Consider the following 26,898-nt stretch of genomic DNA (forward strand, 5'->3'; position numbering starts at 1 on the left):
AGTGACCAATTTTTGAATTTTCGTGGAATCTGAAACTAGAAACAGCCCTCAACAACTTTGACTTATTTCTGAACGTTTTTGATCGAGTTCTGGACATCTATTGAGCGAAAAATGTATTTTAAATCATTTATTTATTCATTAAAATGGAGGTTAGTTTCACTCCTTAAACTCTATAAATAGGACCCTTCACTCAGCCATTTTTCATCATCTTTCAAGCACAGTTCAGAACCTCCAAGCTGCTAAGTTCATTCTAGAGAGAAACACTAGGGTTTTGGGGTTAAAAGTTTCCAATTTAAGCTTTTATAAACACTTGGGAAGTAAGATATAGTGATTATTCGGTATTGAGGTGCAGATCAAAGTTCTAATCTAACCAAGGTATTCTTTATCCTCAAGTTTAGTTCTTTATAGTTCCTCTTATTCTTTTCATTTTCTTCAAATCCTAACTTGTTATAATGACTTTTGGTTAGGTGTTCAATTTCTTTGAAACTTAAGGTTTTTGGTAAGTCTTTATTCCAATGTTTTAGATCTTCTATTCATCTTCTTTTCTCTAGAGGACTTATGGTTTCTTTATGTTTGGTTTTAGGAGTTTCCAATCCCTCTCTTGTCTCCAATATTATGGTTTTTGGTAAGGAAAATTAGGTAGTTTAGTTTATGATCTAGTTTATGTTTTTTATGACCTAACATTTCAGGTATAATAAAGGGGTAAGTGTGTCTGGACCTTAGGTGTCCAATGATGTATGAAAGACTTATGTCTGGTAGGCTCAGTTGTAAAATTTTTATGACGGACCTAAGTTGATGTCCGGTCTATGACGAACTTATGTCTAGGGCTTAATTGCCACCCGTGTATAAGCACTTATCTGTTTATTATATCTGACTTGTTATTAAAATCTATGACCTATAGTTATGATTATGACTTATGACCTATGACTTGTGATTTATGATTATGACTTAGATTATGATTTATGATTATGACTTAGATTATGATTTATGATTATGACTTAGGCTATGATATGACCTAGGGTTTTATGATGTTGTATGATTAGTATAAATAAGTTTTGTTATGACTTTTGTGAAATTTATGATATGTTGATTAAATGATTATATGACTAACTCTTGTTTGTATTTTCCTTACTGGGCTTAGAAGCTCACCCTTTATGATGTTATTATTATAGGCAATTAAAGATAGATAGGCTGACGGCAAGTGGGACCTAGGAGCTTCGTGATGTACTCATGGGGATCTTATAGTCGAGGAAGATCAAGCAGGCCTATTTATTTTTATTAAAGAATGTTTTCTTTTAAAGTTTTATTTAAATGTTTCTTTATTTAATATGTTAAAGACAATTATTTTATTTTTGTAAAACCATGGATCCATTTATTTAATTTTAAGTTTTCATTCAATAAAAGAGAAATGTTTATGATTATGATCCAACGTTGTGTTCTCGATAATTTATGAGAAATTAGGGCGTTACAAGTGGTATAAAAGAGCCACGACTATATTGGTCCTGAACGTTCCCATGAAATACACATGACAGCTACAAAGGACCAACTCGTTACCAAGTAAGTATGCACATTGTTTTCAAAATATGTTTTTAATGTCTTTCTTGTGTTATTTTCAGAATTTAGCTCAATGGACTCAAGTGTGGTTAGAAAGGTTAAAGCTATAAGAAGAATACCAGACCCTGAGTATGATAATGAGTTTGAGTGAGTGTTTTTTAGAATCAACTGAATTCACAAGGAAATAGAAAAGATTATTGATAGTCATACAACCCTTTTAAAATAACATGAGAAGTTCATAGTACTCATGCACTCAGCCAAACTACCGTTCGTAGAACCAAGCTTAAGGATTACTTGGAATGAAGTTTTATTTGATAATGATGTACCTATTGAAGATAAATATGACATATTTATGGATAGGTTTGCACGAAATTTTAAAATATTTGAGGATATTATATTACCAAATGGAGAAATAGGAGAAAGGGTTCACCAGTTATCAGATAACCTTAGGGAAGGATTTCTTAATCAAGTTCCTTTTTCTTCAAGGTCTATCTACACTCGAGAGGATTATGAGGACTTCACTCAAGATATGCTAGAAGAAGGATCCGATGTGGAGGATTAGATGTATATACGAACACATCGTTAAAATTTTATTTATGCTGTTTTAGAAAATTTTCTCTAGTTTGTAATTAATTGCTTATTTTAATAAAACATGTTATTTGCTTTTGTTATTATTTCATTATTTAGTAAGTGTTAAGAATTTTGGATTCAATTGAAAGTGTAAAGTTTAAATTCCTCTCTTATGGGTTAGCCCATTTGCTTTGCATTATTAGATTGGGCCCAATTTAAACGAATAATAATTAATAAAGCAAGGGTTCAAATTCCTGTCTTTTGGGTTCAAATGGAAGTTAGGGGGCCTTAGTAGCTGGTACGATATATTGAACCCAGCCCTCCTCCATGGAAGATTCAATTGTTAAGGCCCATTTACCCGAGTTGGAATTAATAGTAATTGGGTAGTTTTAATAGATAGATGGACCTAATAGACAATAGTACAATAGGCTAAGTTATAACCTCTGGTTCTTTTGTTTGTCTTAGCTTTTTCAAATTTTTATCTTTTTGGGAAACAGAAAAGACACATGGAGCAGGAACCAAGAAGATCTGAAAGACTAAATGGCCAGGGAAGAGGCTAAGGTAACAGTCGAGGAAGGGGAAGGGGGTGAGGAAGAGGAGTAGCCGCTACCCCCATATATGAAGAATTTCCAGCAACCCCGAGAGTGCCAGAAACACCCAATGTTGTGGAAGAACCGGCAGCTGCTGTTACTTGAGAAAATTTGGAAAGAGAAAATGACTGTCTTAGGTCAGAGCTAAGGAGAAGGGAAGAAGAGTTCCAAATAAACTCAGGGCAACAACAACAAGTGATGCAGCAAGTCATTCCTCTAGCACAATTACTATAGTTGGCAGAACCTCGCTACGAGGCAGTGTATGAACATTTTAGAAAACAGCAACTGCCAAACTTTGATGGCGAATCTGACTCAATAGAAGTAGAAGAATGGCTTCGATCAGTGGAGTCCATATTAGAACACATGTGGTAGGGAAACGAAGATTGAGTCTCATGCGCTTCAAGCTTGCTAAAGAAAGATGCTCGCATCTGGTAGGATATAGTGAAGCATACTAGAGATGTGAACGTTATGACATGGGATGAGTTTATCTAAGTGTTCAACAAGAAGTACAATAGTCCTGCAATTCTAGCCACAATGGTGGACGAATTCATCGTGCTTACTCAAGGGAATTCGACTGTGACTGAGTATGCCAGGAAGTTTGATAGGTTGGCTAAGTTTGCGGTGGACATGGTACCCACTGAGATGCTAAGAATTCAAATATTCGTGAAGGGACCGAAACTTATGATAGCCCATGACGTAAAGTTGATTCATGGAATAACCACTTATGCAGAAACATTAGAGGTAGCCTTGGAAGCTGAGCAGGCGGAAGAAAGGATTTGGAAGGAAGGCATAGCCAGAAGGGACGCTAAAAAGAATAACAATGAACAGAATGGACAGAAATGAAAACATGACGGTGGTCAAAATCAAAAATCCAACAAGAAGAATAAGATTGCATTACAAAGTAACGGGAATAAGAAGCCCTATGTGGAATATCGCCAGTGCCCTATCTTCAAGAGGAAGCATTCAGGAGAATGCCGATATAAGACGAAAGGCTGTTTCAATTGTGGAGAAGAAGGACACATTTAAAAGGATTGCCCAAAGATGAAAGACCAAAAGAAGGATGACAAGTTTGTGCTAGCCAGAGTTTTGGCTCTTACTAGAGGTGAAGCAGAAACTAGTAATACAGTGGTAACAGGTTAGGTCACTATCTCTGGTAAACTATGCTATGTTTTATTCGATTCGGGAGCTACACATTCTTTTGCTCTATGAATATGATTGATAGATTAGATAAACCATGACTTCTTATTAGAGATAAGTTTGTCACGGAGTTACCCTCAGGGTAAAGATTGCTATCGAGTAGAGGGGTGCATAGTGTCGTTGTTAGAATCGAAGCAAAATAATTACTAGTAGATTTAATCAACTTAGACCTTAAGTATTATGATGTAATTTTAGGAGTGGACTGGTTAGCAAAATATGGGGCAACGATATACTGTAAGGGTAAGACAGTCAACTTTCAAACAGATGGCGGAGAAAAATTCACCTTCAAAGGAGAAGCTTCCCAAAATCGCATACCGATAGTCTCATCTCTCAAAGCTCAATGGTTAATCAATAGTGGTTGCCAAGCGTTTCTAGCCAGTGTGGTTGACAAAACAAAAGAGACGCAGCTTGAACCAAAGGATGTACATATTGTATGTGTATTTCCTGAAGTATTTCCAGAAGACCTACCAGGATTACCTCCGAGTAGGGAAATCAAGTTTGAAATAGAATTGACACCTGAGACGACACCAATCTCGAAAGCTCCCTATAGAATGGCACCTACCGAGTTAAAAGAGTTAAAGATACAACTGCAGGAGCTTTTAGACATGGGTTTCATCTGACCGATCTATTCGCCTTGGGGAGCACCAGTGCTTTTTGTCAAGAAGAAGGATAGAAGTGTGAGGATGTGCATCGACTATCGAGAACTAAATAAATTGAAGATCAAGTAAAAAATACCCTTTCCCTTGAATAAACGATCTTTTTGATCAACTACAAGGATCTACGGTATTCTCGAAGATAGATTTGTAGTCGGGGTATCATCAGCTAAAAGTACAAGAAGAAGATATCCCAAAGACGACTTTTCAGACTAGAAATGGAAACTACGAATTCCTGGTAATGTCTTTTGGCTTAACGAATGCACCAACTATGTTCATGGATCTTACGAGCTGAGTATTTAAGGATTACCTGGATAAGTTCATGGTGGTGTTTATAGATGACATATTGATCTACTCAAGGATGAAAGCCGAGCATGAAGAGCACCTGCAACTGACATTGGGATGACTCAAAAGTCATCAATTATACGCTAAGTTTAAGAAATGCAAATTCTAGCTAGAGAAGGTGGCATTTCTAGGACACATTGTGTCTAAAGATGGTGTAGAAGTAGACCCAACCAAGATTGAAGCAGTGAATGTTTTCCAACCAAACTGCTTCTTTAGCTACTTCACAAGCTGCTATGTAACTTCCATGGTTAAATCAGTTATACTGGATTGCAAAATGCTTCTCCAGACAACTGCTGCACCACCAAGAGTGAATACTGACCCAGAAGTAGATTTTCTACTATCTTTGTCTGATTGAAAATCTGAGTCAGTGTATCCAGTAGGTTCAAGGTCACTACCCGAATATACTAGCATATAGTTCCTCGTTCTCCTGAGATACTTGAGAATATGTTTCACCACAATCCAGTGTTCCAAACCTGGATTTGACTGATAACGACTGACAATTCCTACTGCATAACATATGTCAGGTCTAGTACATAACATTGCATACATTAGGCTCCCTATAGATGATGCATAGGGATACTTTCTCATTTCCTCATGCTCTTGTGGTGTCTTTGGACACTGATCTTTGCAAAGAGTGATTCCATGTCTGGTCCGCAATTGACCCTTCTTGGAATTTTCCATAGAGAATCTTTCAAGCACTTTATCAATATAATTTGCTTGTGAAAGTGCCAAGAGCTTGTTCTTTCTATCTCTTAGAATTTTAATGCCTAGAACATAGCTCGATTCTCCCAAATCTTTCATTTGGAATTTGTCAGCCAACCATTTCTTTGCATTTGATAATGTCTCTACATCATTCCCAATGAGTAGGATATCATCAACGTAAAGAACGAGGAATTCTACTATACCATCTCTGATTTGTTTATAGACACAAGGTTCGTCAACATTTTGTTCAAAACAAAACGTTTTAATTGTGTCATCAAATCTAAGAATCCAAGATCTAGAAGCTTGTTTGAGTCCATGAATGGGCCTAAGAAGCTTGCAAACCTTTTGCTCTTGATCTTTTAATTCGAACTCTAGTTGAGACATGTAAATGGTTTCGTCAAGGTAGCCATTCAGAAAAGCTGTTTTGACATCCATTTGCCAAATCTCCTAATCCATGCACGTAGCTATGGTCAAGAGTATACAAATGGATTTTAGCATGGCTATAGGAGAAAATGTTTCTTCATAGTCAACCCCTTCTTTCTGTGTGTAATCTTTGGCTACAAGCGTTGATTTGAAAGTCTCTACTTTCCCATCCGCTCCTCTTTTCTTCTTGAATATCCACTTGCAACCAATGGGTTTGATATTCTCATGTGGATCTTCAAGAACCCAGATAGAATTGGAATACATCGATTCCATTGTTTGGTTCATTGCGTCTTGCCATTTGTCCTTGTCAGAATCATCCATTGCATCTTTAAATGTCAATGGATCGTCTTTGTTTGTGTCAGACACAAGCATTTGAACTTCGTGTTCATAGCGTGTGGGTTACTTACTAACCCTCCCACTACGATGAGGTTCTCTACTATTCTGACTAGAACAAGCAGTTTCCTCTTGCCGTTTCTCATCAGTTTTTTGCTGGTGACTTTGCAACTTCATTTGAGACCATCTCCTCCAGAACAACCTTACTGCGAGGTTTGTGGTTATTAACATAGTCATATTCAAGAAAAGTTACATTTGTCGATACAAATGTTTTATTTTCTTTTGGACTATAGAAAAATCTACCTCTAGTCTCTTTGGAATATCCCACAAACATGCACACTTCAGAGCGTGAATCCAACTTCTCGGTCTTTCCTTTAAGCACGTGTGCAGGACATCCCCAAATTCGAAAATGGTGTAAACTAGGTTTACAACCATTCCGTAATTCTATGGGTGTCTTTTGGATAGACTTAGATGGAACAACATTCAATATGTATAGAGCACATTGAATCGTATAGCCCCAGAATGATACTGGTAATGATGAGAAACTCATCATTGATCTAACCATATCTAATAATGTTCTGTTCCGTTTTTCTGAAACACCATTTTACTGTGGCGTTTCAGGTGCATTGAGTTGGGATTGAATGCCATGCTCACGCATTTGGTCCTCGAATTCAAAATCCAAGTACTATCCTCCTTGATCAGATCGAAGTGCTTTTAGTGATTTACCTAATTGTTTTTCAGCCTCTACTTGAAATTCTTTGAACTTTCCAAAAGTTTCAGATTTTATTTGCATCAAGTATAGGTAACAATATCTTGAATAATCATCAATGAAAGTGATGAAATATTCATAACCTCCTCTTGCTTGTACATTAAGTGGATCGCAAACATCCGTATGTACTAGCTGAAGTGGTACTGTGGCTCTTGAACCTTTAGCGGAGAAAGGTCTCTTGGTCATTTTGCCTTCTAGACTGGATTCACAAACAGGGAGAGATCCAATAGATAGTTCTATTAAAGGACCATCCTTTACAAGCCTATTTATTCTGTCTAGACCAATATGGCCCAATCTCAAGTGCCACAGATATGTTTCACTATCAGAATCATTTTAATAGATATAGGATTAGCTGTTTTAAATAATTCAAAATTATAAAAAAATTTGTCATTCATTATAAGTATGTATATTTTGTTTATCCCAAAACTTTTGCATAACAAGTAAATAAATAATTTCTTTAAATAATAACTACTTTATTAATAAAAGAAATAAATGTTATGCAAAAAATAAAAAAAAATAGAAATAAGTTTCCAAACATTAATAATCAAAATTACTAAAAATAAACTAAATTTCTAGACTGTAGTTTTCTTTTGTTTAAAGAAATCTAAAATTTCTAAAACAAAATAAAGAAATTTAAATTGTTCAAATAACAATAAAATTACTAAATAAAACTACTCTCCAATTTCTCCATCTCTTTACTTGCTATTAAAATCCTCATCAAACTCTTACTCATTTTCAGGGTTCTGATTCTATATAAGGAAAAACAAAAGAAAAATAGATTAGTGGCATATATTTTTGAATCTACTATCCAAAAATTTGAATATGATATTTATAGTATTTGAATCTATTATTCAAAGTTGAAAAATATATGTAAATCTTATTTACCTTTTTTCGTTTGATATAAGCGACGATACTCATCAAAGACTTACTCTGTCATTGCTCGTCACATCTCATGTGTTGAGTCATAGTGTATATATTTTTATTTTGTTTCGTCAAGCATGGTTGAAAGCATGCAGTAACGTGCAAACTAATTGGATTTAATTTAAATTGCATATTTTTCTCCTACTTCATAGCCAGTAGCCAAAGGTTGTTCTGTTGGAGGTTTGTTACAGATGGTTGACATCAACCTTTTATAAGAAAAAATGGTCAACATGCCTTGAAACCAGTGTTGCATATTTTCAGGTTCAAAAACCAAGAATTTGAGAAAAGCATCGATGTGTAATTCACCAATAGAAATTTTTGCTGGGAATAAATAAATAAATACAAATATTATTATATTTAGAAAAATAAATATCAAAGTTTCGGAAATTAAACGTGATGCATGAACACAATTAAAACACATAAAATAAAGTTTAATTTCCACGATAAAACTTTCTAACAATTAAAGTGCCGCCTTAGGGTTGGTCAAATTAATCTTAGAAAGTTTATAAGATGTTCTTATCTTTATTGTTTAAAACTTAAAATAACTCATTATTTTCTCTTTTAAACATTAAAGTACCGCTTAGTTTGGTCAAGTTATGATTATCAACTACAAAAGCTTAATCATAACTTTGTGAGTGTAACCCATTATTTCAGAGTTCATGACTTAACTTAGGACATGCCGCCTTAGGGTCGGTCAAACCTAAAATACATCATTAGTTCCTATCTGTGTAAGAAATATAACCTTGCTATTGACATAACTGTGAGTGTAACCTATTATTTCGAAGTTCATGACTTAACTTAGAACATGCTGCCTTAGGGTCGGTCAAACCTAAAGTACATCATTAGTTCCTATCTGTGTAAGAAATATAACCTTGATATTGACATGTCTAGACACTTTCCTTAGGGGGACGGAAACAAAGCCGTCGCGATGCGCTATTCATATCTCACGGTGTTATATTAATAATGAAGACCACAGGTTATGTTGAGTTATTAACCCTCTCCCATTCACTATTTTGAAATAAGTGTTTTTAACCTAATTAATTCCAAATTAATTATAGATTATTTAAACTTTATGAACATAATTAAAATTGGTAAGAAAGCGAGTTTCTAGGTCCATATCCAATTTTAAATTACCAATTGTGTTCATATTAACTTTAATAAAAAACAATTTTAAAATAAAGTTGGTTTAAAGAAATTATGTCATAAAGACTTAAAAAAAATCAGTGTGATATTTTACCAATTTTTCAAAAAATAAAACTAAGTAATTTATATGCAATTGGTTTCGCAAAACAAATCATATAAACATATAGGACAATCCTAATGATCACGTTTCTACCAATGAGATGCATGATTATGACTGTGCGGGTTTTTTATGCATGGCACAAAATGCATGACCATATTATCAATCACATGAAAGCAATTATTTAAATAAATAAACAATAAATGTTGAACCGGGTGCTTTTGGATATTTCTAATTTTACAGTCTGTTTATAAAATTAAAATAAAATAAAAAAAACGCCTTGATCTCCATTGGGCTTCTTCACTTTACTTTCAATAGGATATGCATCGCTGGTCCAGAATAATAATAAGAAAATAATTTTCTAATTATCTTGATTAATTAAATAAAAACTTTTAAATAATCATAATTTTATTTGTCTTCTAATTAAAAAAACTTTTAATTAAAAAAATAAATTTAATTAAAATCTGTTATTTTGTAAAATAAAATTTTAAATAAGATATTCAAAAAAGTTTGTTAGAATAAAAAAAATATCTCATTATTTAAATATCCAATTTCTAACAAATAGGATATTGAACATTTTAAAATTAAAAAAAATAACAGATTAATTTCAGAAAAATAAAAAAATTCTGGACCAGTAAGACAGGGATACATGGCACTTTAAGGTGCTGTCAGGGCCCACTGTACGGAACCGTACAGACGTCCGTACAACGTCCCTTGCAGCTGTTCGAAGGATGGCCTCGGAGGAACGGTGGCTGAATTCTGAATCCCGGGCTTCATTTTGACTTTGTGTGATCGGAATTACAATTTTATGATGTCAAAAACTAAATAAAATTACATAAATCCTATGCCCCTTAATGGCTTACACAATGATCTAATCATAAACAAATCCTAACCCAAAAACACCATACAACTCACGATTCCACATTCCCATGCATTCATCATATTAAGTCATCCATTCATTCATCATAAATAAATAAATGTATAAAATTAAATCCACACAGATTCAATATATATATATGTGTGTGAAGATGACTCTGGTACCATTTGGTTGTTTTTATATATCAAATAAGAGATTATACGCAGCGGAACAACAATCAAATTTTTTAATTTAACCCCACAAGATTTCTAGATCTACTTCTTCACATACATATATATATTGAATGAAAGATATGAATAGAAAATTATCTCAAGTCCTTCCTTGCTGCTATCTTTTTGTGCGGCAAAAATCCTTGAGATCTCACACCAGGATCTTCCAAAATGTTCTCAACACACATAGAACGAGTGTGGGCTCGTTATACAAAATAATAGGCAAAATCTATTTATGAGATGTTCTCAACACATGAGATCTGATGAAGTTTGGACCTAAGTTTGTGAAGAACAGTGACCTATACTTGTATCAGTGTTCTATTTTTCTCAGGGAGATTTCACGATATATTTTCTATCACTGAAAATATATCGTGATCTCACACCAGGATCTACTTCTTCACATACATATATATATTGAATCAAATATATGAATAGAAAATTACCTCAAGTCCTTCCTTGCTGCTATCTTTTGTACAGCAAAAATCCTTGAGATCTCACACCAGGATCTTCCAAAATGTTCTCAACACACAAAGAACGAGAATGGGCTCATTATACAAAACAATAGGACAAATTTATTTATGAGATATTCTCAACACATGAGATCTGATAAAGTTTGGACCTAAGTTTGTGAAGAACAGTGACCTATGCTTGTATCACTGTTCTATTTTTCTATCACTGAAAAGTATCACTCTGAAAAACTGATCTCCTATATTTAATATATCCAATATATTAAAATATAAAATATTAGTTATTTTAAACAATTTAAAAAATAACTAATCAGTTATTAGATTTTGTTTAAATAATAATATTTTAATCATATTAAAATATCTCATTATTTATTTAATATTTAAATAACTAAAATTGTTGAACCAAGAATCTTCTAGAAGCTTCTTGTGCGTGTAGCACAGTGACTGTGCACTGTGCTACACGTCCACCACATGCCAGGGAGGGCATGTGATTTTTCCAATTTTTATCATTATTTATATACCAAAAATCCCAAAAATAAATTAATTCAAAATTAATTAATTTTTTTTTAAATCAAATAATTAATTAATTACACATAATTATACAATAATTATGTTTAGTGTATAGAAAAATATTTTACTTATCAAATAAGTCATTTTGCCCATTTTTGTATTTATCTTTGTCAGTGTTTGTTTGAGCCATTTCGGGGACCATGGACCTATAACATTAAGCTCCAATAAATTAAAACTAAATAATTAACTCTTTAATCATTATAGTTAATTTATTAATTCTGATATTTCTCCACTATAAATTCAGAATTGAACTCTTTATGTTATAGATATACTTTTACAGAAATCTTATTTTAAGTTATCTATTGATATAACCATCTTACAATAGTTCAACCCTCTAATTAATTAGTTCATAAATTAGAATGGAAGAATTACCATTTTATATTTCTAATTTACTTCTTATTCCTTAAGTACCATTAATTCACTAGTGAACAATTAATCTATAATCCAATTATAGATTTGAGCTCAAAATCATTTAGTTCTAGAATTGACCATTAAGGGAACCAATATACAATCCGTTAGAAAAGATTAGATTCCATATTGTTGATACATGTTCCCAGCCATCCATGATATTAAATCTCAAACAAAAGTCATTAGCCTCATTCTAAGAAGAGACCTTAACGAATGAATCAAAATATTTAATAAACATAAACATGAATTCATGAACACTCAAGATTTAGGTTGATCTATAAATGATCATCAGTTATGATATGAATTATAAATCTTTATTATTAAATGGTTTTTCGATAAAGACTTTTATTCATATCGGTCCTGTCATATATAATCATATTATATAAAGCACCTTTACTGAGATGTCTTACCACATCAATAATCTGAATCTAGATTATTTGTATCAACATGATACTCAGTAAATCGTACTTACAACCCCAATTAAAGAATTCCATAACTTCAATTTATTGTGACTATTTTTATTCATTCATGTGATCTTAATTCTCTCGTACTAATACAAGATCACATCCTCAATAATGAATATGAAATTTTTTCTGATATTTACAAAAATTATTCAAATAATAATTTAATAATCTAAATATAACAATAATAGACCATTGTATTTATTTATTAATCGAAATAATAAATGTCTTTTACATGCTTTTACGACATACTCCTATCAGAGGAGACATTATAAATAGGTATATTACACATCTACCATATGAAACAGTAGAAGCTTGTAACTTCTTCATAAAGGAAATGTTGAATGTTTATAAAAAATAAATAATAAAAAAAATAAAAAAGTTGACCCTCTCTCTTCCCACGTTATCTATTTGTGTCCATTATCATTATTATTAATATTATTTTATTAAAAAAGTTACCCTCTCTCTCCTCACGTTATCAATTTATATATTTATTGATTACAGATATTTTTTTATTTGAAAATGCATCAAATGTCATTTAATATCTTTCTCTTTCATTCTCTCAGCAATACCCTAGCCGCCCCTTTCATTCCATCTCTCACCATATCTTTCTCTCAAACGCATATCCCTCTCTCCCGTCTTATCTATCTCTTACAAATGCAGGTTGGCGATATCAGAGGTGATGTTGCTTGCAGTGGTGGAGGTGCGCAAATGAGAGTCACAACAGTGGGGGCGCATTGGCAAGGGTTGTGGGGTCGTGATAGTGGGGGCGCATGACAATCTCGCAGTTTTGGTCTCGGTGGCTTGGGAGAGCAGAGGCGGTCGGGGCGCGGCCGAATGGTAAGTACTCTCTCTCACTTTTTTTTTGGTGTTTGGTTTTGATGTTGGTTGCTTGGAACTATATCTGGTATTTTTTTGGTGCTTGATAATATGTATATGATTTTAGTGTTCATGTTTTTTTTATGGATTTAAAATTACATTTCTAATTTTAAGACTTTTATGCTAATTAATCATGGTTAATTAAGCTTGGATATTTTTCATAATTATATAGCAACTGATATATATATATACATATTTAGGAATTTTCTTAGGTGACCACTATTGGGTTTTATGCCCTTATAAAACTATGTCGGACATGTAACATAATTTTATATGGTCAATAAAAGAAGTTTAAATTATTTAGTTTAACAACCGTGTTTCTTGCTTGCTTTACTACAAGATTATTGGAATAATACAAACATTTATAAAATCTCGAACATATAAATAATTACAATTATAGTGACTAGGTAAGAGTAGATTATAATTGTAATTATATGTTCAAAAGAACGAGTCCTAAAATTAAGTCAATGCATTAGATTTTCAATGATCTAGTAATCTACTATATGATCTACTTATACATTCAGGGTGTGATGTCTTATCCAAGACATTGAACAAGAAGATAAGATCAGATATATTTTGTTACATTGAACTTGATAGATATTGATTATTGATAAGATAAGTAAGTATCTTTATTATCTAATCTAATCTAATCATATCACAACGTTGACCATGGGTCAATTCAATCTTAATTCTGAGTGATTAATATTCTGATAATTGTATTATTCTAGCCTTTTGATTTGTTCGTTACTAGTTTACCCTGCAGAATAACTGTTGACGGTGAGAACTCGTCAACTAAGTTGAGTTGGAAAAATTATCAAGTCAAGGTCTCTAATGGAAAAGCTGTAGAAACTTAAACAATCACTCAAGAACAATGATAGAATGATAATGGAGAATTCAGTCTTTCATTCACACTCAAGCCTTTGCTACAGTAAAATTCCCAACCCCCTCTCAGGTGGTGTTAAAGTTCATTTTATAGTAGGCTCTAATGGCCTTAGGTACATGGTGGTCCAGGAGACCAAGTGGTACATAAGTACTATGTCAGGGGAGTGGCTTCAGAGGTTGTGGTCGTACATCCAATACAGGAGCAGGTGTCAGGAGGATGTCTCCACTACTTGTCTGTACCCATGTCTGATGAGTGGTGGCAGGCATAGTGGCGCAGGTGGTAGTGGTGTCGACTCTGACCCTTGGCCGTAGACGTACGGGCCATAACTCTTATCCCAGCAGTCCCACTGATACCGGTGTCCATACTCAGTACTAGGTCGTACAAGTATGTCCCATTCGACTCGTACTAGAGCCTCTAAGCATAGCGGTCTCAAGGTGTAAGGAATGGGACCCTTGCTGCATGGCTCTACTCATGTGGCCACTAGGTGATGTAGCTCTCATTCTTTCGCGAGGCCCCCTTGGAAGGCTTATTGATGGCGTGGCTCTCTTGGCTGTTCACGAGGCCGAGTGTGCTGCGGATGTGACCCCCGTGAGGCCATGGGCGAAGCCACCATTCGGGCCTAAATGGCGAGGCCACTCTGGAGCCATGGGCGAGGCCATCACGGGGCCTATATGGCAAGGCCACTCCGTGGGCATGGGCGAGGCCACCACGGGGCCTAGATGGAGAGGCCACTCCGTGGGCATGGGCGAGGCCACCACGGGGCCTAGATGGCGAGGCCACTCCGTGGGCATGGGCGAGGCCACCACGGGGTCTAGATGGCGAGGCCACTCCGTGGGCATGGGCGAGGCCACCACGGGTTCTAGATGGCGAGGCCACTCCGTGGGCATGGGCGAGGCCATTCGGGCCTAGAAGACGCGTTCCCATATTTGTGAGGCCACCAGGCATGCGGGCGTGGCCGAGTGAGGCCACCTGGTGCGTGCGGGCGTGGCCGATCGAGGCCACCTCGTACGTGCGAGCGTGGCTGAGCGAGGCCACCTGGTGCGTTCGGGCGTGGCCGAGCGAGGCCACCTGGTGCGTGCGGGTGCGGCCGAGCGAGGCAACCTGGTGCATGCGGGCGTGGCCGAGCGAGGCCACCTGGTGTAACAACCCCAAATTCAGTATTAAGGCTTAAGGGCCTGGAGTAGTGTGCCTGGAGGGCATAATGGGATTTTGTGTGTGACTTTAATGAGTTTAATGTATGATTATGATTTAATGCACGTTATATGATTATTTGATTATTTGAGATGCATGACTATGCGAATTAGTAGGCATGCATACCTGATTGTCTTAAAAAGAGCATAATTGTAATTTGGCCATTTTAGGGCATAACTGTGATAATTGTATTATGTGATTGGTGCCATGTGAGTGTGGTGTTTTTATCAGGATGCACGCATCGAGATGGTCCTAGTGAGCCAATTAGTCTAAAAGTCACAACGGGATTTTTATACCCGGCTCGGGAGGAGCCTAGGGGTACTTTAGGAATTTCGTAAGTTGAAGTGAGAACTAATGGTTATAGTTTTGGCGATTGAGTAACTTGTGTAACCGTTTTTAACTACTTTGAGTAACAAGTTTTAAGATAGAAAGTGGTAGAATTAAAATAGAAGTGAAAGGACTTGTGTGCCCTTGAAGGTTAAGTTAGGAAGGGTTATTAGGAAGGGGTAAAATGGTCTTTTGGCAAGGGAATTAGACAACTTTCAGCTGGGATATGGGGGTACACAGTTTGGGCATTGGGTCGTTTGGTGTTTTGATAAAAATTGAAGAGAAGAAAAAGAAGAAGAAAGAAGAGTTAGGGCAAGTAGAAGAAAAAGAAGAAGAAGTGTAGAGGGGGCTGAAGTGGGAGTCTAGGAGGAGATCAAGGAAGCTTTTGGGTGAATTCTCCACTTAAGGTATGGATTTTATACACATTTAAGTTTGGTTTCTGTTTTGATTTGAGGAATTTAAAGCATGAGTTAAGCTTTTTAAGGTTTTGGTTTGAGTTGCTGAAATTAGAAATCAAAGGGTGGATTTTTGGGTGTGATGGTGTTTTGATCTTGATTCTAGTATCTATAGGTTGTTAGATGGTTCATATGAGGTTTTGATTTGATTTTGGGGTTTAAGCATTTGTTTGCATCGATTTGGAGGGGTATTGGCTCGGGGAAATGGAGAGGAAAAACCTAGTTTTCTGGGTTCGCGAAGGAGCGACGCGGCCCTGTTCTTAGGCGCTGCGGCACGAGGCTGTTTACAGTCAGGGGGGCTTTCTGACTTCTCTGGGCGCCGCGGCCCTTGCGGGTAGCGCCGCGGCGCTACGCCTTTTTCAGGACTTGAAATTTTGCAAATTTGAGCTTTTGCTCCGGGGGTCCGGGGGATGTTTCCAATGATTTGTTTTAGGAATTTGGGAGTCCCGAGAGTGCGGGATTGGTCCCGGGAAGTGGTTTTGGGTTTGGTTAGTATTAAAAGTGTTTTATGTGTGTTGTGACTAGGATTTCGGAAAGGCTCGTGCTAGAGGACCGTGCTTGTGACCTTGGTGCATCGGAAAGCTCGGGATACAGGTAAGAAAACCGTAACACCCGAGAATAGGGCATGGGCCCATAGTGTGATTGCAGGGCATGGCCCTAGATTGTATTATGTGTAAATGTGTAATCTTAGATGAACTATTATATGTTTGAATGGTTATTTAAAAATGTATTATACGTGCGATTATAATGAAATGAACGGCTAAGGCCGAGAGCGGCGAAGGCTGGGTACGGCCTTGGGGCCGGAAGTAACACTCAGCACATGGGATGCTTATAGCCAGGATGGGACCCAAGGGATACATGAGTTATCCTTGTGGTAAGGACTGAGACCCCAAGCTTTGGTAAGGCCTCTGGGGCGGCATGGCCGTGCTTGTTTAGTCTGATTGTTTTCCTATTTATCAGTGGATTATGTCAGCTATATTATTTGCATATGTTATGTACTATTTGGGTTTTCTTGCTGGGCTTCGGCTCACGGGTGCTCTGTGTGGCAGGTAAAAGCAAGGAGTCAGTCAACCGGCCATGAGTATGGAGAGCGTGGGGGCGGCGCGTACATGTTCGGCCTGCCCGACTGCTTTGGTTGGGGGCGTTTTTGTATATGGATGTATTAACTCATTCTTTTGATAGTTAACCTGGTGTAAATCTATTTTTGAGTTGTAAATATTTTGTAAACTTTATTTTGGGATCCCAGATGTTTGATACTTAACGTTTTCAATGAAACTAAACATTTTCAAAGAGTACAGCCTTAGATTCTGGTTTATTCACACGTTTGGTTTTAGAAACCGCGTAGAGTCAGTCCAAAAGCACGATTTCTATTTTAAACTCACTAAGTAACGGCTCTAAGGTAGTAGGGCGTTACACCTGGTGTTCGAGCGTGGCCGAGCGAGGCCACCTGGTGTTCGAGCGTGGCCGAGCGAGGCCATGGCTTCTATGTCGTGTAAATGGGGGCTTCATGGCATCGATCTCATATTTTCCCTTGGTGAGATTTTGAGCATCAACAATAACTCATACATACATATTGGAGATTCGGTAGTATAATTGAGTGAGAGTATTTATCATAGATATGAAATCTATAGCTTTTGTTTAAGAAGTGAAACGATGATTTCCATATAGCTTGGTTCAAGTGTTAAATGATAGAGTACTCATTTTTGTAATTAAGCTTACGGAAATATTATTTACAAGGAACTTTGTGGGAGTTAAGGATAAAATACCAGGGTAAAATGGTAATTTGCACCCGTTTCATTAGTAGATCATCTATAGAGGATTGAATGATGGTTATGGTTATAACAATGGATAACGTATTTACATTTGGTGTAAAACGTTCTATGAATTCAAGAGTGCAATTCTGAGTCGATAGTGGAGTCACGAGAAATAAATAAGGTGGTGAGATTATTTGTTATAAATAAAATCTCGGTAACTTATTGGAGATTGAGTTCATGGATCCATGGTCCCCGTGTCATCTCTTATCAAAATGAACCTAGTAGTCTTAAATAATTAATTATAAAAATATCATATTGACTAGTTCAATGGAAATAAATAATATTACATTATTTATTGATATTTTGTGAGAAAAAAAATAGAAGAAACATTTAAGATTTTATTGCAAAGTCTTTTCAAAAAGAGAGTATTATAGTCAATTAGAACAATTTTTTTAATATTGATAAATTGATATTAATATTAATAAAATGAATTAAATAAATGTCAAAATTATAATTGGTTAATTTTGACAAGTATTTAATTGATTATAATTATTGAATAATTAAATTAAAATGAGAAACTAAATCCTATTTTTTGTCCTAGCTAATTGGCTATATATATTAGCGTTATAAAATGCATTAGGTCAGTTGAATTTGACAATGTAAAAATTCACTCCTAATATTCTATACCTAGCTGTCCACTCTCTCTTAGTTTTCTCTCTAGGAGTTCTCTTCTCATGTGTTGAGACTTGCCCACACAAACACTAGGTTGTTTTAGAGAAAGACTTGGAAGACTGTGGTTTGGTTTCAAAGCGGTTGGATTCCTTGCAATACCTAGCATTCAGCAAGGACAAATGGTTAGGGAATCCAAATGGTGTAGTCATTGTTCCGCTACGCATCTCGTAAGTACTCTAATAGTTTTGTTATTGTATTTACATATCTCTGTAATATTCACATGATTGTATGATTTTGTGCTTTCTACTATGTGTATTGTATTGAATATATATTTATAGGGAGCATGCATATAGACTTATATAAATGAGATCCTACAACGATATCACTTTTGCCCCAACCATAGAAGTGTTTTCTATTTTCGACACATACAGAAACTATAATCCAATTTTTTTTGAATGACGACGTACATTGTGATTATAACAAGCATTTCGCTAATTTTTGGGACATTTCAAATAATTTACGGTGCCGAAATCAGAGTTCAAACAGTTAGTTGTAAGCGCGCCTGATTTTTTTTATACACGTGGAAAATAGACTATTTGAACTCTGGTTTCGACAATTTTTTTTATACACGTGGAAAATAGACTGTTTGAACTCTGATTTCGGCACTGTAAATTTATCAGAATTTCTTGAAAATTGGCGGGATGCCTACTATAACTATCGTGTACGCTGTCATACAAAAAATATTGGATTATAATTTCTCCAAGTACCTACAAAAATGCTCCAACGATAGGGGCAAGAGTAATGTACCTACCTACGAAACTCCTTATATATTAATATATTTATCTTTAAGTATTCATTCTCATTGTCCATGGAAATTCAATCATGAAGGAAAGAATGGCCACAAGTGCAAAACATATGATGAAGATGATTATGAGCATAACAAACATGGGAGACAGGAGATTTGGGCAGATCATGAAAATGTTTATTTAATTTTTTTTTTTACTTTTGTAAGTTTTCTTATTTTCATGAAATCTGTGAATTTTGGGATATTTTATGAATGCATATATGAGATTAAAATTGGTTTAGTTTTCTAATTATATGTTTGCGAGAGAATATTGGTGTGTAGAGAGATAAAAGTGGCATATAAAGAGAATAATTCAATTTTAAATTATTAATTAATTTAATTAAATTTTCTAGTTATGTATAATTTTTGTAAAAAAAGATAGAAGACCTATAATGTCTCCCCCAAGGAGACGTGGTAGACATCTCAAGTCTCCCTAGGGGAGACGTTATAGTCCTCTTTAATGTCTCAAGTTTGTTAATTAGGCTTAGTGCCTCGATTAGCATGTTCGGAGGACATAAATGGATATTATGTGTATTTTTTTATTATATATATATGAGTTATATTATGATACAATTACTTTGGTATGTTTAAGTGTTTTAAATATGTTTGTGGGCCGATTTCTTATTATAATGAAATTTTCATAATTTTGGACTCGCTGTGGGTATATTGGTAATTATATATGCTTTATGATTGAGACCACATTATTATGTGGATATATTTGCATTATTCGGCACAAGGCAATCCTAGTGAGCAATTTAGCGGAAGAGTCACAACATGGTTAAATACCCGGCTCGGGGTGAACTTAGGGGTAATTTGGTAATTTAGCACATTATCAGGATTTATTGGGTGATGAATATTAATTTGCTGATTATTTTGGTGGGTTGAGGTTACTTTAGAATTTATGGTGTAATTTGAGGACTAGTGGGAATCTCGAGAAAAAGGACTGAAATGCCCTTGGTGTGGTCAAAGGGGCATTGGCATGAGTGAGGGTAAAATGGTCTCTTGACCATTTGAGTAGACAAAATCAGTTAAGTCCTAAACATTCTACACACTTCACATACATGAATCTCTCTCTCTCTCTCCCTTTCCTTCATTTGGGGGTTTCTTCTCAAGGATTGGATTACACTTTGGGATTTAGAGGTTAATTCTTGAAGATTGGTGAATTTCTTTAGGGAAGATGAGATTGATTGAAGTTTAAAGAGCAGTGAATTGTTGGTATTAAAAGAGCAAATCAGAGATACACAACGGGGAATGGGCCCATTTTAATAATTATTAATACAAGCAAAGATCATACACGCACACACACACACACACACACATATATATATATATTAAAGCACATATAATCAGATTAGAGATTACCTCTTGTTGCCAATCAAGTGTCCTCGAATCTTTTTGTATAAAATCAACGATCTTCCTATCCAAATTCTGAAGACTCACATATTGATTTCTCAAACACACAATGACGTGTGTGGGCGCGTAGGATTCAAAAGATTGATTTATGACTCTCTAGATGTACTCAACACATGAGATCTAGAGAGGTTTGATAGAGATAAGAGGAATTGAATAGTTTTTTAGGTTAAAGAAGTACTATCTCTTCTATTTTTGAGAGAGAGTCCAGGTTTATAAAGATAATTAACTAATTTAATTAATCTTTATTTTTATTAAAATAAAACTCATCAGTTATAACCTATTTAATTATTAAATTTAAATCATATTTGCAAATAATAATTATATATAATTAAATAAATAAACTATTTGAAATTCAAAATTCAAATCATAGGAACAAAAAATATCCTTCTGTTGCGCCACTCACTGTCCAATATAGTGAGTGGCGTGTGAAACATTAGGGATTTTCCTAATTTTCTCATTTACTGTGGATGCTTAAAATCCCACAGTTATGAAAAAGCCAAAAGTGTGTGCTAAGTTCCCATAAATGACTAAATGCACGCCCGCGCACACTTGGCCTCGTGCTCGCACCCTTAGGAGCCTCGCCATAGCCGCAAGAGCCTCGCGGCTGGAGGTGCCCCATACAAGGAGGTGCCTTGCGCCTCACGCAAGCGCCTCGTGCCTAGAGGTCCCCCACGCAAGGAGGCGCCTAGCGTGTCGCGCCCCGCGCCTCATGCAAGCGCCTCGTGCCTGGAGGAGACCCACGCATGGAGGCGCCTAGCGTCTCACGTCCCGCGCCTGGAGGTGCCCCACGTAAGGAGGTGCCTAGCGTCTCGCACCTTGTGCCTCATGCACTTAGCCTCACGCTCACACCAGGAGACGCCCCACGCAAGCGTCTCGCACCTCGCGCCTCGCGTCCAGAGATGCCTCACGCACGCGTCTCGCGCCCACACGCACTTGGCCTCGCGCCCGCACCAAGAGACGCCCCACGCAACCGCCTCGCGCCAAAAGGAGCCCCATGAAAGTAAGGTCCTCGCGCGAGCACCTCGCGCTAGGAGACACCCCACGCCAGGTGGTGCCTCGTGCCTGGAAGCGCCTTGCATCTCATCATGCCTTGGCCGCGCACCCAAGGCCTCGCGCCATTGGCCTCGCGAGACGATGTCTCGCCCCCGCCTACAAGTGCCACACGCCAATGATTCGAGGGCTCCCTTTCGCACCTCGCCCAGGCCAGCGCCTCGTGCGCCCAAGACATCCCAGATGGCCTCGTGCCTAGCACCTCAAGATGGTGTATCCTATGAGGACCTGCGGAAACTCCAACGTCTAGAGGCAAAAGAATAATTATAATTCAACAAGATCATGCTAGTACAATCTTGTACGGGGTACGACCTTTATGACCCCGTATGCCTGATCCATATACTCACGCTAGGGAAGTAGTGGGAGTACTAGGAGAGGAGACATGGCCTCAATACTTCTAACCAGGTGTCAGAGCAGACACCACCACCAGCACCACTACGCTTGGTGCCATTCCTCTGACATTCGTATAAAATAAGTAGTGGGGACATCCTCACTATACCTGACCACGTATTGGAGTCGACACCACTACCCCTGAGGCCACTCTCCTGACACTGTACTTGCGTACTATCTGGTCCCCTGGACCACAATGTATCAGGGGCCATTAGAGCCCCCTATAAAAGGAATTCCACTTCCACTTGGAAGAGGGTTGGAAAAAACACTGTAGCACTACACCATAAGAAATACAAATTTAGTTCACCATTTTCTTTCTACAAGTGTTCTTTGAGTTCCCAATTAGATCTTTGAAGTTTTTCTTTTGATCATCTCTACATTTCTATTTTTCTAACTTAACTTGGTTGACGAGTTCTCACCGTCAACAGTTTGGCGCCATCTGTGGGAATAATAGATTGTAAGTCACTGTTCTTCCATCGATTCCGATAAGAAAAAAAATGCCACGACGTTCGAAACGGTTGAGAAAGCCGCACGAGGTAGAAGTCCATCTTGACGGAGATCAGCTAAAAGTCTCCATGAGGGATCCTCCTCCACCTGCAAACATGGAAGCCCCCAGGGAGCCTAAAGTGCCCAGAGACAAAAGAGAGGCCTCATCCCTGGCGGTCCCACCTGAGGAAGATTGCCCAAGGTCGGCGGTAGCCCCAGTGAGGGGTGCCGATGAGTTCCTGCCTCCAAGGTCGCCGCAGGTGCCAAACCCCGATCGGCAGGAACCAGGCCCGTCGACACGCCGAGCTGACAAGCACCCTCGGGTCCACTCCGTCAGCTCGAGTTTGAAGTCTCAATTCTATGAAGACGAGATACGAGAACTTCACCGCAAGAATCAGAGGCTAGAAACCACCTTGGAAAACATGCAAGAGGTGTTAAATGGGCTGTTACAAGGGAGATCAAACGTGACACTCCCTAAGCGGAAAAAGAGAGACCAGAGGGGGGTAGAGACCACTGTCCTAGTAGATGATGGAAAGACCCGACTCTCCACTAGTAACATCCCCAGACGAAGCAGCGCGAACATCCTTGACCACCGAAATAGCCCCAGAAGCCAGAGTCGAAGACCAATGCTTCCCCTCGTAATGATGACGAGGTCACCTCAAGGAGAACACCCTTAGATTTACGAGAAGAACTCAACAAAAAGTGGGAAGGTAAAAGGACCACACCCCCTATGGTGCCTCAAGAAGGCAAAGGAAAGGGGGATCCTAACCCATCTGCTTTGAGAGACTCCCTAAGCAAGAGGAGGCAGGACTTGGACACTAAAATGAGGAGCCTACGAAGCAAAATCATCACCGCCTCCGGAGGTCAAGCCTTTGAGGAAGAGTGCGATCATGAGTTGCCCTTCATCAAGGAGATCTAAGCCATCCGGCTCCCGGCCAACTTTAAGGAGCCCTATATGACCCCCTACGAAGGAATCATAGATCTGAAATACCATCCGGATGCATTTAACGTCCTGATGAAGCTGAGGGGAATTAGTAGCAGGGCCAGATATCATTTCTTCGCTGTCACATTGAAAGGACCTGCGTACAAATGGTTCAAAAGACTTAGACCGGGGTCCATCAGATCTTGGCAACAGTTTTCTGATGAATTCCGTGCGGGACTACAGGCTGCCAGGCACCAGCCTCGCCAATGTGAAGCAAGGAGAAAATGAGAGTCTAAAGAGCTACATTCACAGGTTCAATATGGAGGCAGCTAAAGTAGGGAGCCTGACCGGCAGAGAGCTAAAAATGGCCATCACAGCTGGAGTGCACCTAGGAAGCAAGTTATGGGATAACATGCTCAAGAGGGAGGTCATGGACTTGGATGATTTCTACGAGCGAGTGCAAAAGTATATTCGCGTGGAAGATGGTCACGAGAGCCTCAAGGCTGGAAAAGACCAGAATTCACCGAAGCCCTCAATCCCGGAGAGCTAAGGCAATGCAAAGAAAAAGAGGGTCTATGAGGGGGCAAGAGATGATCGACACAGGGCCCCTACACCTATTATACTGACCTCACCCATGCGAGAGAGCATATTTTCGTTACAAACGAAAACCAGGTCCCTTTCAGAAGGCCCCCGCCAATGGAAAAAGACCGGTCTTAAAGAGACCCCATCAAGTATTGCTAGTATCACAAAGATATAGGACACACAATTGTGGAATGCAACCATTTCAAGGTTGAAATTGAGGAGCTCATCCGCAGGGGGCATTTAGCCAGATATGTGCGCAAGGAAAACCATAGGCCAGAAGAAGGAGCATCCTCACCATGGGCGCGATAAGTAGCCCCAGAAGTGCAAGGAGAGGTCAGGACCATCCTTGGAGGACCAGGATTCGGGGGAGAATCAAGGAAGGGACGAGATAGATATGCCAGGGAGGCCGGACGAAGTCCACCACCGTGCATCCTAAGTCTGGAGCAGCTCCCCCTGAAGAGTTTCAAGGGTGAAAATGACTCAATAACCTTCATCGAAGAAGACGCTTGGGGTGTACACTTCCCCCACAATGACCCCCTAGTGTTGACTGTCCAGCTTGCTAACATGAGGGTGCATCGGGTCTTGGTGGATAATGGAAGCTCTGTGGACATCTTGTATCGCCCAGCGCTGGAGAAGATGGGACTAAGCCTCCGCCACCTAAAGCCTTGCACTACGTCGTTGTATGGATTTACGGGAGATTCGATACAGCCCCTGGGGGAAATCGAGTTAGCCCTTACTATGGGAGAGCAGCCCAGACAAACCACCATAATGGAAAACTTCGTTGTGGTAGATTGCACCTCAGCCTTCAACGCGCTATTAGGGAGACCTTCCCTAAGAGAATTGAAGGCGATAACTTCTATATACTATTTAGCTATGAAATTCCCAACTCCCGGGGGAATAGCATGCATGAAAGGAGAGCAGAAGGAAGCGAGGGAATGCTATAACACATCCCTCCGCACAGCTACAAAGCCGACAACACCTATGGCGATGGTTGTGCATGAAGGAGCGAACCCAAGCGAGTTGGACCAATGAGTCACAGAAGAGCCCAGAGCTGAACCGGTAGAGGAACTAGAGGAAATAACGGTCATGAATGAACCGTTGAGGAAGTTGAAAGTAGGAAAAAACCTTGCAGGTGACATGAAGGAGAAACTAGTAGAGTTCTTAAAAGTCAACCTCGATGTATTCGCCTGGAGTCATGAGGATATGGTAGGGATAGACCCAGCGGTCATGTGCCACCATCTGAACATCGGCCTGAAAGCAAGGCCGGTGAGGCAGAAAAGGAGAGCATTAGACATAGAGAGAAACGCGGCCCTAAAAGAGGAGGTTGACAAGCTTAAGGTGAACGGGTTCATTCGAGAGCCATTTTACCCACTATCGGTGTCAAACCCAGTGCTGGTCCCAAAGCCCAATGGAAAATGGAGGACTTGTGTGGATTTTACCAGCCTCAACAAGGCCTGCCCTAAGGACAGCTTCCCGCTTCCTAGGATAGACCAGTTGGTAGACGCCACAGCGGGACACGAGCTACTTAGCTTCATGGATGCATATTTAGGGTATAACCAAATACCCATGAACCCTGCTGACGAGGAGCACACTTCGTTCATAATGGACAAGGGGTTGTACTGCTATAAAGTGATGCCCTTTGGTTTAAAAAATGCAGGTGCCACTTACCAGAGGTTGGTGAACAAAATGTTCGCGAATCAAATAGGAAGGAAAATGGAAGTGTACGTGGACGATATGCTGGTGAAGACAAAGAAAGCGGAAGAGCTCACCAGCGACCTCATGGAGATGTTCAACACCCTTCGCAGGTATAGAATGAAGTTGAATCCACTTAAATGCACCTTCGGAGTTTCATCAGGAAAATTCTTGGGTTTCATGGTGAATTCCCGAGGTATCGAGGCTAATCCTGAAAAAATCAAGGCCTTGCTGGAAATGAGCCCACCACGAAGCAAAAAAGAGGTGCAATGCCTGACGGGGAGAGTGGCAGCCCTCAATAGATTCATCTCCAAGTCGACTGAAAAATGCCTCCCTTTCTTCAACATCCTAAAATGGAACAAAAAGTTTGCTTGGAATGACGAATGCCAGGATGCCTTCACCAAGCTGAAGGAACACCTTGGAAGGCGTCCCCTTTTGGCCAAGCTAGAAAAAGGGGAGAATTTGTACCTGTATCTAGCTGTATCAAAGCATGCTATAAGCACCGCCTTGGTCAAGGGAGAAAAGAAGCACCAGCAACCAGTCTACTATGTGAGTAAGCGATTGGTAAACGCAGAAACTCGGTACCCAGAAATAGAGAAGTTAGCATATGCCTTGATAGTGGCTTCTTCAAAATTGAGGCCCTATTTTCATGCTCATGCGATTGAGGTGCTCACCAACACCCCCTCCGTCAAGTCTTGGACGAGCCAGAAACTTTAGGAAGATTGTTAAAATGGTCAATTGAATTGAGTCAGTTCGACATCCCAAGGACCTCAATCAACGGGAAGGTACTCGCAGACTTTATAGTCGAGTTTGCCTACCGACCCCAAGAGGAGAGGGAAATAGAGGAGGATGAACCAATACATGAAGAGGAGAGGCACCCCGAAGAATGAAGCCTCCATGTAGATGGAGCGTCTATTGAAGGGGGAGTCGGTGTTGGCATAGTGATGATGGGACCTGAAGGGCACAAGATGTATTGTGCCTTGAGATTTGGATTCGAGGCTTCCAATAATGAGGCAGAATATGAGGCGCTGTTGGCCGGCCTGCGGCTAGCTAAGGAGTTAAAGCTATC

General features: G+C 38.6%; 1 long non-coding RNA gene across 1 annotated transcript; it reads left to right on the top strand.

Annotated features, from left to right (window-relative positions):
* Positions 1 to 18,432: 18,432 nt before the first annotated feature.
* LOC133829010 (uncharacterized) lies at positions 18,433 to 19,544 on the top strand. The gene is made up of 2 exons (XR_009891454.1): positions 18,433 to 18,677; positions 19,339 to 19,544. It is a non-coding gene; the product is annotated as an uncharacterized LOC133829010 (long non-coding RNA).
* The last annotated feature ends 7,354 nt before the right edge of the window (positions 19,545 to 26,898 follow it).

This window comes from Humulus lupulus, chromosome 4 (assembly GCF_963169125.1).
Source record: "Humulus lupulus chromosome 4, drHumLupu1.1, whole genome shotgun sequence".
Taxonomy (NCBI): domain Eukaryota; kingdom Viridiplantae; phylum Streptophyta; class Magnoliopsida; order Rosales; family Cannabaceae; genus Humulus; species Humulus lupulus.